Source organism: Echeneis naucrates, chromosome 6, assembly GCF_900963305.1.
Source record: "Echeneis naucrates chromosome 6, fEcheNa1.1, whole genome shotgun sequence".
In the NCBI taxonomy this organism is placed as follows: Eukaryota; Metazoa; Chordata; class Actinopteri; order Carangiformes; family Echeneidae; genus Echeneis; species Echeneis naucrates.
The window spans coordinates 23,700,198-23,714,254 of NC_042516.1; positions in this window are offsets into that span (position 1 = coordinate 23,700,198).

The following is a 14,057-nucleotide window of genomic DNA, read 5'->3' on the forward strand; positions in this document are numbered from 1 at the left end:
GATGCCTAACAAAATCACTGCGAAGAGATCAGCCATTGTCCATTTCCTTTGTGTTTGAATGTGTGTGTGTGTGTGTGAGTCAGTGTGTTACCAAATGACAGTTGTACTGTGGGCCACGGCCTGGTGGACCCTCAGTGTGTGTGGATTTAGGGAGTTAATCCTCGAATAGAGAAGCCATTAGGGAGAATTAGGCAGGTTAGAACCAACCATGATCCCCTATCTGTGAGTGTGAGTGTGCGACAGCCATGAACGCGTGGCATGTGTCAGGGTCGCTCAGGAAGAAGAGCTGGAGGTGCGTCGGGCATAGGAGGGGGAAGGGAGGAGGGAGGCAGCTCACCTAATCAGACACACACACACACCACATGCGTATGTGTGGGTTCATCTGGTCACTCTCAACAGATGGATGCAGCAGAAAGGCCAAGGGTAAACTTGAGCAATACCCAAACCAGACAGTTACCCCCCGTCCTCCACTAACCCCCCCACGTCTCAGTGTTTACAGCTAATCGCCTCATCCTCAGCACGCAACTAAACACGCTCCTCATTGAAGAGCCTCCAAACACATATGGACATACTGTTATCCAACTTCTTCGTCCAAGCCATGAACATTTCATCTTTTTTTATGTGTTTCCCTCAGTCTGGCCCAAATACAGCCTGGATCCACCCAGATGTTGGACGCTCATGATTTTTGTGCAGATTCTGGGGACGTGATCTCGTAACACATGTGGCAGGTGTGTCACGGTCAGATAAAGCGTCAGGCCTACAAACAGAAGCATGAATTCATCCCACAGTAGCAGCTGCAATCTTAATCATCCAATTTGATATAATCAGATAAAAGCAGGAATCAATTGACGACATCAGTCATTTGATACAACACACACACAGCTCTCCATTTAGCCTGTTAAATAAACTGACACAGTCAGGACAAACCAAACAGCACTCAGGCTTCAGGGCCGTCCTGGACTTTTCATGGCCCTTTGGTCAGCCTCCTTCAGACTTAATCCCCTCAAACGTCCTCTTCCTTCTTAAAACAACTGTTGGATGTCCCTCTGTGATGGCTGACTGGCTGAGTTACTTACAGTAGAATTCGGCCGTCTTATCATATTTCAAATCATTCTTATAACATTAAAGTTCTTTGTAAAGCAGCAGCCATCAACACGAACAGGCTAACCAGCTAACAGTTAGCCTCTCGCTCAGATTCAACTGATTCAACTGACTGTTACATTAGCTAGCAAAAAAAAAAACAACCAGAAACTAAAACGACAGTTAGCTGACAGCAGAAGTAAACTTTTCCTATTTAATGAAATAAAAGTGTGTTGTTGTTTGAGCCACTTTTAGGAGCCAGCGAAGTAAACATGATGAAACTGAAGCGAGAACAACGCTGGAAAGAGGATTGGATCGTACCATCTGACGGGCCTCAAGGAGGGCAAATGAACCGCCAGAAAACACCAAACTGTGTTTAACATCGGGACCGTTTTGTTCATTTGCTACAGTCCAAAGTGACCGTCTGATGCAGAAGAAAAGAAATAACGCAAAAGCTAAATACGTAGCTGCGAAATGCAATAAATTAAAAAAATGTGCAGAGATCCTGTTTCTGCTCTTTGGCCTCTAAGCTAAGCTAAAGTGTTTTAGGGTAACTTTAATCTTCTTCAAGCTGTGACGAAAAAACGTGACTCGCTTGACAAACATGCAAATGGTCTTTTAAAATGTATTCTTCCTTTTTCTTTTTCGCTTTTATAACCATCCAAAAGAGTCGCACTCCAACATCTGGACTCAACAATCCTGGACATCAAACACACAGACAAATAAATAAATAGGAGTTGTGCAGCAACACGTTCACAGCATTTCGGACGAACTCTTATTTGTATTTGTTTTATTTTTATGTTTTTTGTTGTTGTTCATTTTCCAGCAGGCGCAGGGTCATGGAAGTCTGTCTCACTGCTGCCGACGTCACGCCGAGCCAACAGCCAGCGTCAGCCCCGAGTCCAGTTTCAAATCCCTTCGAAGACACAGAAATAAATCACCATTTTTTTTAAGTGAGAGAGAACGAGAGGGGGGGGGGGAGAGAGGCTTCCCGCACTCGCTCTCAGGTAGCCATTAAAAACTTCGGGACATAAACATGTTCCAGTAATATTCCAGTAAACAGCGGAAACGTGCAATGAGTCACCACATGCTATTACAAACGTGGAGATAACACACACACACACAAGCCTGATGTCACATTACCCCCTGTCCTGGTAGTTTCCATTATAACAGGCCTCAGGACAAACCACTCTAGTGCAACTATTATAGTTTAAAGACTCACAGTGTGTCTGTGTTTGACAAAGTCTAATTAAAAGTGACTTCATTCTACGTTCCCTTTTGTGGTGTTTTTATCTGCTGCAGCGTCACTGTTGTATTTCTAATAATAATCCCATAAATCGTGTCTTCTACTTTAAAAGTGTAACGTGTTACTTATGAAAAGTTTGCTGCACTGTAAATATTTAGGTGTTACTCGTTTTAACAGATTTGTTTTATGTCTCCAATTATTGCCACAATTTTCTCTTCTCATGTTTTTTATTAACTGCCTGTAATTTGTGGTGTACATAAAATCTCCACTGAAGATCAAAAATGAAGTGAAATATGCTAAAAAAAAAAATAATAAAAATTGAAGAATCTCTTGTCCTGCAGTTCTGCGTTTAAAAAATAAAATAGATCCTTGTTCATTTTATTTGGTTTTATTTGTTTCGATTCCATTAGATAAATCTGTAAAAGACTTTGGAGCCTAGAAGTACAAAAGCTGCAGGATTTGTGAGGTTTTAAAAATTTGAATTTGGGGAACACACCAGAAAAAGTTTCAGGACATTGAAGTTCAAAATGTCACATTTATTTTAGAGAAGAGTGTCAAATGAGACAGCTACAGTAACTGAGAACGTCTCAACCTTTGAATAAAATCTACATGAGAAGTTCCTCTGTTAACTGAGAGGGCCGTGACAATTAAAGGCAATACGAAGTGCTAATGAAGCCACAAAACTGACTTTCAACTGTTCAGAGTCAGAACAGACGGCAGACTTAAAGCATGCCCCCCCCCACCAACTCTCACCTGTTCCTGCCCCGAAGCATCATATCAAACATTTCTTTCCACTTTCTTTCCCTGTTTCCTGTTTTCTTTCCTTCCTGCTCTTTGTTTGTTTAGTCATGTGAGCGTTTTTTGGGGAAAAACATTTTTCAAGCGACAGCCGGCAGGAAATGACATAACAGAGGTCCCAGACTGTTGCATCATCAGACTGAGCGGTCGAAATTCTGAAGGCAAAATGTTTATTTGGTTCAAATGAAATTAAATTGTAATCATTCTAATCACTCATTGAGAAAAAACAAAGGGATACCAACGACAGTCAGAAACTGGTGAGCTGAATCGGCTTTTGGCTGATTCCCGGTCCGCCCGGACTTCTGATCTGAAATGAACCGTTCTGACGCTTCTTGCCTTTGTTGCAGCTTTTGTGTAAATTTCGGCATGTTAACAACACAACTTCCTTTGCTGTTCCTTGTGGCATTTTTGGCAGCAGCTGAGCTACACAGTATGCTTCCTGTTTACACACATGCTCAGTGTGCTTTGGAAAACAATGAGGACGAAGCCAGAATGAAAACCAAACCCCCCCAATATGCAAACCCTTTGCTGTTATCTGTCACTCATTATGATAATTAGATGTCACGTCTCTGATATTAACTGTCCAATTAACACTTTCTACTTTCGCTAATGTGATCACCCTGAACACACACACACACACACACACACACACCTCCTGACTGCATGAGGGTGGAGGTGGGACAAAGGTTGTTATCGCATCGTTGACACCCCCACATCTCTGGCTTCCTGCAGCCTGAAAACACACACACAATTCAAGATAAAGTTGTTTTTTTTGTTGTTGTTGTTGCTGTTATCTCACTTTCTGAGAAACAAAATGTGTGTTTGACAGTAAGGTGGCTGATTTTAATCGAATTAGCTGAATCATGGAAGAAAAGGTCCAAAGTTGTGACTCGTATGTTCCAGAAAATTAACTCCAGCTCCTGGTGAGGGTTGTGTGTGTGTGTGTGTGTGTGTGTGTCGGGGGGGTCATTTACTGAAAGAGACTACAAACTGTGTGCAACACAGACACACACGTGACAAAGTTTTGCCAAATGAAGCGGAATGAAATGACACAATGCCCACGAACAGAAAGTGGGTCACAGCGGTGAGCTGGACTGACTGACAAACTGACAAAACCTGCATCTGCTGTGTCATAAAAACTTTTGCAATAAAAAGAAATGTCACCAAAAAAAAAAGCCCAAAAGGCGACACAAACGTTAACTTCATTCAACTGTCACCAATCGTAAACCGTGATCGGAGTCGGCTGCAGCTCAGTGCGCTCAGCTGTGAAGCCTTAATTACATCATCTGCCGCCCCAACCAGCGCTTTAATTGTTCCTTCGTTCATAAACCACAAATCAATGCGCGGCTGACTGGGAGAGCAGCAGGCGGCAAGGCTGCCCGTGCTCGTGTTCATCCAGCGTGCTTTTATTTCCGGGCGTCTTCGTCCTGTTGTGTAGTGTTCTTGTTTTGCGGTGTTTAAACGTGATCTCTCTGGGCGCCTGTGGGCCTTTCCTGTGTGTGTCCAGATTGACTGACCAGTCATTAGGAGGTTAAATGGGGTCTGTTGTCCGAACGCTCTGCTGATTAAGCTGGACTCATCGGGGCTGGTGGGCACCTGCCATGAGCAGCCTCGGCCTCATCCATCAGCCGCTGACCCGGCCGCAGCCTGGACCTCGGACACTGCAGCGGGGCCCCCGGGGCTCCTGAGGCTCCTCCGCCGCCCAGGAACTGACCACTACCATTACCTCCTGAACCCATAGAAGCCCCGTCTCCTCTCTCCTGCTGACTGCAGCTGTACACCTCAGACTTTACTGAAAAAGAACCAACACTACTCATCCCAGAGATGGTAACTAAGGAAGTCCCCAACTCACCGTGTGACAGTCAGTCCTCCTTCAAATGAGAGTTTTAACCTGGTCTCTTCACCCCCAATGAGACCATGAAGCTTTAAGTTTGACACCATTTCTGAGCACTCCACCGCAGCTGCAGCGCTTTAAACCCCAAATCTGAAGACAAGCTGGCCCATTGAAGCCCCTTCTCCTTTCTCACTCCGGTCCTGACCCTCTTCTCGACCCTAAAAGTCCACCACTGTCATAACCTTAATGACCCAGGACCGAGCTGCCCCTCAAAGACGCCACCATGGCAGAAAAGTTGACCACAACTGCAACCCTAAAGACCCGAGGACAAATGAGGTGTCGTCTCCAGAGCGTCCGTGTTGCTACTGGGAAGGTTAAAGGTGCTGCATCTTTTACTATAACCTCAACAAATCACATACTCAGAGTTATTCATTGGCCACCGTTAGAAATAATTAATATCAGGGAGGAAGAGCATGGTGTGGGTATTTCCTGGAGCTGATGCAGACGGATAACATTTTGATGTGGTCATTAGTTTTTAACCCTTTTCGGATTAATGAAGCTGAACAAGATGCTCCAAAACAGAGAGGAAGAAAAGCACAAAATGATCAGCTAACCATTGAAACGAAGCATGAAGGCAGTCAGGTTGAAGAGTCTTTACAGTTATGGCACTTCAGACACTTTTTAAGTTGTTTCTATTGGCAGACGCGCCTTTTAGCTGTCAGACAATACAAGCTGAAGAAACTCACCTCATCCAACTATTTATTATCATCAGCCTTAAAGGGGGGAAAAAGAAAGAAAGAAAATCGATAAAAAATAATCAGCAGCCTGTGCGTCCACAGCTCCCAGCTGTCTGCTGCGAATCAAAATCAGATTAATAACCCGATTAATAACAGTACGGCTAAATTAAAGCCAATCTGCTCGTGTTCATCTTCTAATCAGGCCAAACGAAACACAAGCTGGTGAAAGTCTCAGCAGGATGCTTTGGTTGCATCATAGAGAGGAATGATTGGTCAGCGACTCCGCTCCAAGCTGTGCGTTTAGGGAAAGCAGGTTTGGGTGTATCTGCTGGAGGAACAGGAGTTTACTGGTTCTTCATGATCACACACACACACTGATCTCTTATCAGCTGTTGGTTACATTAACACACTGACCCGCTGGCCTTGAAAAGAGAACTCTCCATTTTCAGCCTTTTCCTCTCTGGGGTTACTTCATTTGTTGGTGTCTTCAGCTTCCGTTACGGCCAGAGCTGACAACATGCTTCTGCCAGAAACGTGTTTCAAACCCTGGTATTGCAGCACAAAGCAGAGATTGACTGAGATTATTTTGTGTGCGTTTTCAGGGAGAGCAGAGATTCAAAGAAATGAACCAGACAAAGTGTGTGAGAGTTTTTCTCCAGCTGCTCTTCTCTTCTGTTCTCTGCTCCATCTCAGACTGGTCCAGTAAAGGTGCAGATCGGGTTTCAGGTCACGAAGGTGCACGTCTTTATCTGATGCACTGAGGAGACGTGCTTCGTGGCTCGTACTTGCCGTCCAGGTTGCTGCAGCGCTGAAGCTTTTTGTTGGAAATGAAAAAGGCTTCAGACCTGATCAGGACTGAACTCAGCTATCAGCGGCACTAAAACAATTCAGGTTTCACACTTTCACATGTACACAACTTGACATTTCTCACACCAGCGCACACCTTCGCTCATTTGCACGCATCAACACAAACTCTGTCACACGTTTTTGTGTGAAGGCCTCGTCCTCTTTATCTCTGTCTCCGGAGAAGTCGCAGCTTTTCAAGGACAAGAAAGAGAGAGTAGGTGAAAGACAACGCTGACACATATTCTGCAACAAAACAGTAGTGTGTGTGTGTCTGTGTGCGTTTATGACACTTCTCAGCACAAAGCCATCCTCACAGGTGCATTTGTTTACCTGTGTATGCTGAAATAGACACACATGCACTTATAGAGTATCACAGGGATATCAGGTGACACACAAACCCTCACACAACACACTCAGTTCATGCAGTAAACACCGGCACACACAGACACACACGCTATAGGGTCTTTATCAGTCAGACGTGACCCACAAAAGATCAGAGACTCTCCAGGACTGCGTGTCTTTTATAAATTGGACACGTTGGAAAAGCAGCTGCGGCTTGCAAATATATCCCAGGTAGTGAGCTCCGCCTGGCCCATATTTGGGCCCCATGCTTGTGTTTCTTCCGTGCAGGTGTACGCCCCATTCCCACGGCCCAAATCTGGCCCATATACGGCTCGATGGTCAGACGCTGGCCCACCTCTGGTGCGCACGTGAAAAATCTCCAGTCAACCAACAGGAGACAACAGCAGCTGGGATGTGATGTGACGGATGAGAACCGGACTCCAGACGGGGCCAGATGTTTGATTTCCTTATTATCTGATTCGATGCAGGAACGCTGTGGTTTGAGCAGAATGTTGAAAAAGTAAACACGTCCAGATTCTGTGCAGCTTCAAGTCAGTGCTGACTTTTTATTATTTAACCAAGACCACAATCTTTCCTGAGCCTAAATCCAACTTTTCCCGACAACGGTGTTGACACATTACAGTCAGCTGCACTCGTTATTATGTTCAGATGCACTTCCTCTATGCCAACCCATCATTTTTTTCTTTGAACCAAAATAAATGCAGACAGTGTCGTCTTTAATCGATCACACTGAGCAATTAGCATTTCCTTCATAATGACGCATTTTTAGAAAGTTTCTAAAGGCCCAGTGTGAATGTATGTCATTTTAATATGTAGGAAAGTAACGTCTCGATAAAAGATTGAGCCCAATAAGAAATGGATGCTCAAAAATGGTCCAGACTAAACATGGAAAATCTCTCATTTCTTTAAGTCAGGACGGAAAGCTATTTTCCATTTAAACCTTTTCTGGTCTAATGTTGCTTTGACTTTCTGCTGATGCCTTTTACATTTCATGTGAAGCACTTTGAATTCTCTTGTTGCTGAAACGTGCTATTTAAAAAAAATTGCCTTAGTTTTTCCTCTGAAACGGGCAAAACATCTGAAAAAAAACAAAACAAAACACAAAGCTCTTGTGCCTAATGAAGACGACACTGTTTTTTTGTTGTCAAGTATAAAAACACACAAATATGAAAGACTCAGATCAGTTTGATTGTCTGACAGAAGAAGGAAGCCAAAATTCAGCTTCAGCAGAACAGAGCAGAAAATATGGAGCTCAAGCTCAGACTGGGTTTTTCCCACCTGCAAGAAACGGAGACACTATAATATAAATCTAAAGACACACACACACACACACACACACACTCTGCAGACTGCGGCGCGTGGCTGCTGTTCTTTGGCTTCAGTCCGATTTTACTGGCAGACTGCCAAACTAAATACACACACACACACACACACACACACACACACACACACACACACACACACAGCCACCCAGCCAGATCGAGGGAAGCCTTTATCTGAGCTTGGTGCTAAGCTGTGAATGTGTGTGTGTGTGTGTGTGTGTGTGTGTGTGTGTGTGTGTGTGGCAGAGAGAGTGGAGAGAGACGAGGTAAAGTTTAAGTACAGTCAGACAGGAGAGAGTAAACACTGATAAGTCCCAGCTGTGTGTGTGTGTGTGTGTCCATGCAGGCACACACTACACTAAAAGACCTTTCTGAGTGCATGGACCCCCCCCCCCCCCCCCCCCACCCCCACCCCCCCACACCACCATCCTTCAGCCTTTCCATCAAATGCATCGTCCCACACACACTTCCACCACTTTGATGAGGTGAAAGAGTGTGTGTCCGTGTTCAGCCTGTGTGTGTGAGGGAGAGCCCGATCTGTTTTGTGTAAAGATCAGACGATTCAGCTCATGGGCACAGCGGAAGTGGAAGCCACACAGCTTGAGGAGGAGGAGGAAGAGTAGGAGGAGGATGAGGAGGATGAAGAGCAGCGTGGGTTAAATGGAGAAACCAGCGCGCTGATCAATAATCAGTCAGGGACGACGTTTAAAACACACACACACACACATTTGGAGCAGAAGGTGTGTGTGTGTGTGTCTTCACTGTCACCAGAACCAGACCAGAATGAGAGGAAGCGGTCCGGTTCTGGTCTGCTGGATCAGGTTTTCTGACACAGCGGGATGCTGTACTTGGACCTAAACCTGGTTCAGCAGGTCTTCGTGGAAACGGCGTTCTCTGATGTCTGTAATATTAATATCACCTCGTGTGCTGTTTCCCGCCCTCTCAGCAGGCTCTCCAGGTGGATGTTTAACGAAGTTAAAACGCGACCTGCAGCCAACTGAGCCACATCGTTTGCATAGAAGAGATAAACAAGTTGTCTCACGTGCAAATAAAATGGCGGCAGAGCAGCTGGAGGTGGTCCGGCCGTCTCATTCACAAAATCCCATGAGAAACTTTTAAACTTGAACTTTATTTAAAGGTCAGACGGAAGAATGATGGCGATGAAAGAGCAGGAGGTGTGGAGGAGGTATGAAATCAATCTGAAATATGAATTTCAGATAAATAAAATACAAAATAAATAAATAAAAACTCTCGTGTTTCCTGACGACAGCGACAGTTTTTCTTTCTTTGTTTATCTTCGTGTTTTCAGGCTGAAGCTGGATGTTGGACTGCGCGGCAGTCGGCCTGATGACACACTGCTCTGTCTGGCCTGTGGTTTCCTCTCAAGTGGTCAACAGACCCCCCCAAACACCCCCCGCAAACACACACACACACACACACACACATTGGATGCAGGGGACAAACAGACATGCACACACATCAAGAGATACACAGATCGATGCAAACACACTCCGGATGAAAACATGCTGTTCAGGAACACACACACACACACACACAGTTACATGTAGGCACAAACAGCTGTTTCCAACATGCTGAGGCGGTCTGGAAACCACTTCCTCTCAGAGGCTCAAACCATTTATTCATTTACTGTTCACTCAAACAGGCAGGCAGAGCACTTTCACTGCAAACACACACACACACAGTGTGTGTGTGTGTAGACATATATATGTGTGTGTGTGTGTGAGAGAGAGGGAGATGTATTTTTGCAGTTTAGGTTGTGTTTTCGAGAAGAGGAGTTCACCTGCACACTCGTAAGTTTGAGGGAACGTGTCATGATGTGCTTGTGTGTGTTTTAGTGTGTTGATGTGTGTGTGTGTGTGCTGCTGAGATATTCGTTTTAATAATGTGATAAGTGAGTTAGATTGTGATTCTGAATCTGAGGTGTGACATTCTGGTCTAATGTGTGTAAGCACTTCAAAATACACACACACACACACACAAAGATACACACTTCATGTCATGGCTGGCGGCCAGGGTCTTCTTGGCTCTGATTGGCCGGCACTCTGTAAATATTTAGAGGAAGCGGAAGGGTCCATGGTTCGGGCTGTCGCCACGGGAGACGGATCGCCTCCCATCCCTCAGTCCCTCCCCAAACGCACACACACACACACGCACACACCCATCTCCGGTCTGTTGGATCTATAGCTACGACCACCAGGTTGGATGGATCAATCACACACACACACACACGCACACACACATACACAAACTGCAGGGTAGATATTGGACAAGGTGTTGATATGCCCCCGCCGCTTTTCTTTTCAACCCCTGAATGACCTTTCACCTCATCTCGGAGTCGCTCTGACCAATCAGGGGTCACCTCTCCTTCCCTCAGCCCAGCCCCTCCAGTGTGCAAACACACATTTTAGTTCTGATCGCACAATGGAGGAGTTTCATGTTGTGTGTTTTGTGTATCATTTTCACAGATTGCAAACACATGAAGGGGCTCCGGCATCTTGCATTCGTAAACGGTCATCTCTGAACTGATGAATGAATTTAAGAGCATCATTTGAGTCATGCTGAGCCGCGTTGCTTTGACTCCTCTGTGTTTTATTTAGCGTTGATGTCACTGAATACTTTAATGTTAATCTATTAAACTGTTCAATTCTTTTTCTCACGTCACACAAACATGCTGAGTGAAATATCTGAAAGGTTGGGAAGGCCAACGGCCGCCATCGAGGCTAAAATGGACACGAATAAATACGTTCCAATCTTAAAAAAAGAAAACTATGTTACTGTGGTTTTTTACATCTCATCCAGCAGTAAACACTCAGAGAAACCAGATTGTGGTGGGTTGGGTGATCCCTGTGGGCGGGGCTTGGGGGATGCGGCTGAGGGCAGTGAACTCTTGGTTGTGACATCACAAAGTTCTGGAAGTCCTGACGGCTGGTTTTAAGGCTGCGAGCGTTTCTCCGAGTCATCTGGACCTGATTTAGAATCAGAGACCACGTGGAGGTCTACCTTCAGACTGTAACGGGTCACAGCCATGCTTACAGTCAGGATGCTGTGAACTTTGAACTTTAACCTTCAGGCTGTGGGTTTTTGTCATTTGAGGAACTAAAACGGCAACTTAACACACACACATACACACAGACACACATCTAGACCATTACCTTTCTACCTTCCGCTGTAATCTGGCTCTGTCTCATCAGCCATACATCTTCTGATACCACCGCACACACACACGTGCTTCCATTACTGCTTCATCATGTTGACCCCACATCAACCCCCCCAACGTCAGCTCTGACCCCGGTCTACCCTTCCTCCACGCCATCCCTCTTTCCTCCCCTCCTCTTCCTCCTCACCCCCAGTCCCTCTTTCAACGCTGCCTTCTTTCTCCCCGACCCCCTCCTCTTCATCACTTTAATATTCCCTCTTTTTTTCCATCTGCCCCCCCCCCCACCCCCCTTCCACTCCATGAAACAGCTATTGTGTGAGAAGCAGAAAGAAACCAGGCAGCTGAGAATCAAACATGAAGTGGGGGTGAAAGAAAGAAGAAGGAAGGATGAAGAGGAGAAACGAAGGCCTGTAAGAGCGTTCATATTTATGAATGCACCTTTTAAATACATCTTATTACTCACAAACACGATTCCTCTTATTGTTTTTTTTTTTAAACCAAACACTTCACTATAATTTAAAAAGTTCTAAAATTTTATTTATTTTAATTTTAAAAGTTTTAAAAACTGTACAAAGTTCACAAATTCTGAATTCGATCCAGACAAATTATATGTTTAAGAACGAAGTTACGTTTTCATTACATTCAGATTTATGTGTTCATATAAATGCTTGTTTTTATTTACTGTAAAATGAATATCAACTCATATAAATGTGTTTTTATTCTTATAAAAATGGAGTAAATTCTAAGGGTTGGAATTTAAAATCTTAATAATCCATTTCTTATTTCATTGTTTTTCTTTGCTGACGTTATCGGACATGTTTTGTGAGCTCGTCATCCTGCACGAAGCCTCTTTCTGAAGTCAAACCTGCCGTTTGTTCCTGTCTCCGGGAATCTCACGTCATTTTTTACGAGGCTGTCGGGGGCATTCCTGGCCGCTGTTCATCCAGTTTAACACGCTGCTAATTACAGACACAAGAAAGGCCAGAAACAGAGAGAGAGAGAAGTAAAGGGGGGAAGTAAAAGGGTGGGGAGGAGAAGAGTGAGTGTAATAGCTCCTATTAGCACATACCTTCAAAGAGAAACATGTTTTACAGACTCCGAGTAAAACAGAGGAGAAAGGAGACAAACAGGAATATTCCGTCTTATTGTTGTACGGCTCTCAGAAAAGAAGAGCAGCCGTTTATTTGTCAAGTCAAACGTTCCAGTTTTGTGCTCATTTGTAGACTCACGCAAGAGTTGGACAAAACAGGCAACTTTCCTGGAAATAACTCCTCAATAACTGTCCTGTCCGAGAGCTTTTAGATTTGCTTTTGTTTATTTTATCTGTGTGAGGAGACGGGGGAAAATGGGGAGAAGAGGAGGGGCGGCGTGTTGGTTGGTTATCTGTCACATGGGGGCAAACGCTAAAAATGCAACTGCAGCGTCACGTGATCGCTTCCGTAGTGTTGGAGCACAAACTCTGAGAGCTTAGAGGAACCAAACAAAAAAGTGTGAGATGCTTCCGGTGACGCCTCGAGAGCTGAGCTCAGTTTGACCTTTTTAAACAGCAAAAATACACTCGGATGTTCCTGTTGAGAAAATCAATGGGGCAGCGGGGGTGTTCAGCTGACAGGAGGTGAAAAGGTGAAGGAAGGGGGGGTGCAGACACCTCCTGGCGCTCTGCCGTCACCTGAATCATGTGTGAAGGCATTCAGGAAAAACCAAACCACAGGTAAATATATCACCGGTGGGTGGTTTAACCCTTTCTGAGCCACATTCAGGTGTTCCTCTTTATTTCACCTCTTCGCGTTTTTCCTTTTTAAAATCTCTCCAAGTCTCCACAAACTCAGTTAATTCAGTCTGTGGCTCCATTCAGAAAACAAGAACTAACTAAAAACACTGAATGTTTCCTTCTTTTCCGATGTTTGGGTCGTTCTGGAGCTGATCTGAAGTCTTTATCTGATTGGCTGTGACATCACTCAGACTGGTCCAGATCTGATCAGCTGATTCTGTTTAAGGAGGAAACCATCAGGAGGAATAAGAGCTGAAACTGAACGCACACACTCTTCCAGATCAGAGTGTGTGCGTGTTAAAAAGGACCCAGTAGAGCTGATGTAACAATGATGGCCGCTTCATGTGTGCCTTGTCAGCAGGAGGAACCCCCCCACCCCCCCACCCCCCCAACACTCCCCTAATCAATATTAGTTACCCAACAGAGTTTTAGTTACTCAGTAACTCTCAGCCTCACTTATCAAACACCTTCCTGTGGAGCCTATCAACGCCAGTAGCACACCAACACTAACTACTTCCCCTCTGTCTTCTTCTTCCTCCTCCTGTCTTGTCATCAGGCGACCCCCCCCCCCACCACTAACACCTCTATCTCCTTCCCCCCACTCCATTTCCCAGCAGACAGTCCTTATCTGACCTCTGACCCCTGATGAGCAGAGATAGCAGAGACAGTCCACGCTCTCTCACTTTAAAAACAACAAATCACCTCTTAGTAGCTGCGGAGCTGGAGGTGATAGCTCGTGTTTGTGTTGGTTTGTGTTGAGCTGCCAGGTTTGTGCGTTTTCTTCACCTAAAATAAAAAAGGCCAGTTATTTTTACCTCAGGAAGCAGATTTCAAATTAAGACAAGCGTTGGAGGGTTTTAAGCAGAAAGAACATTTTCTGAC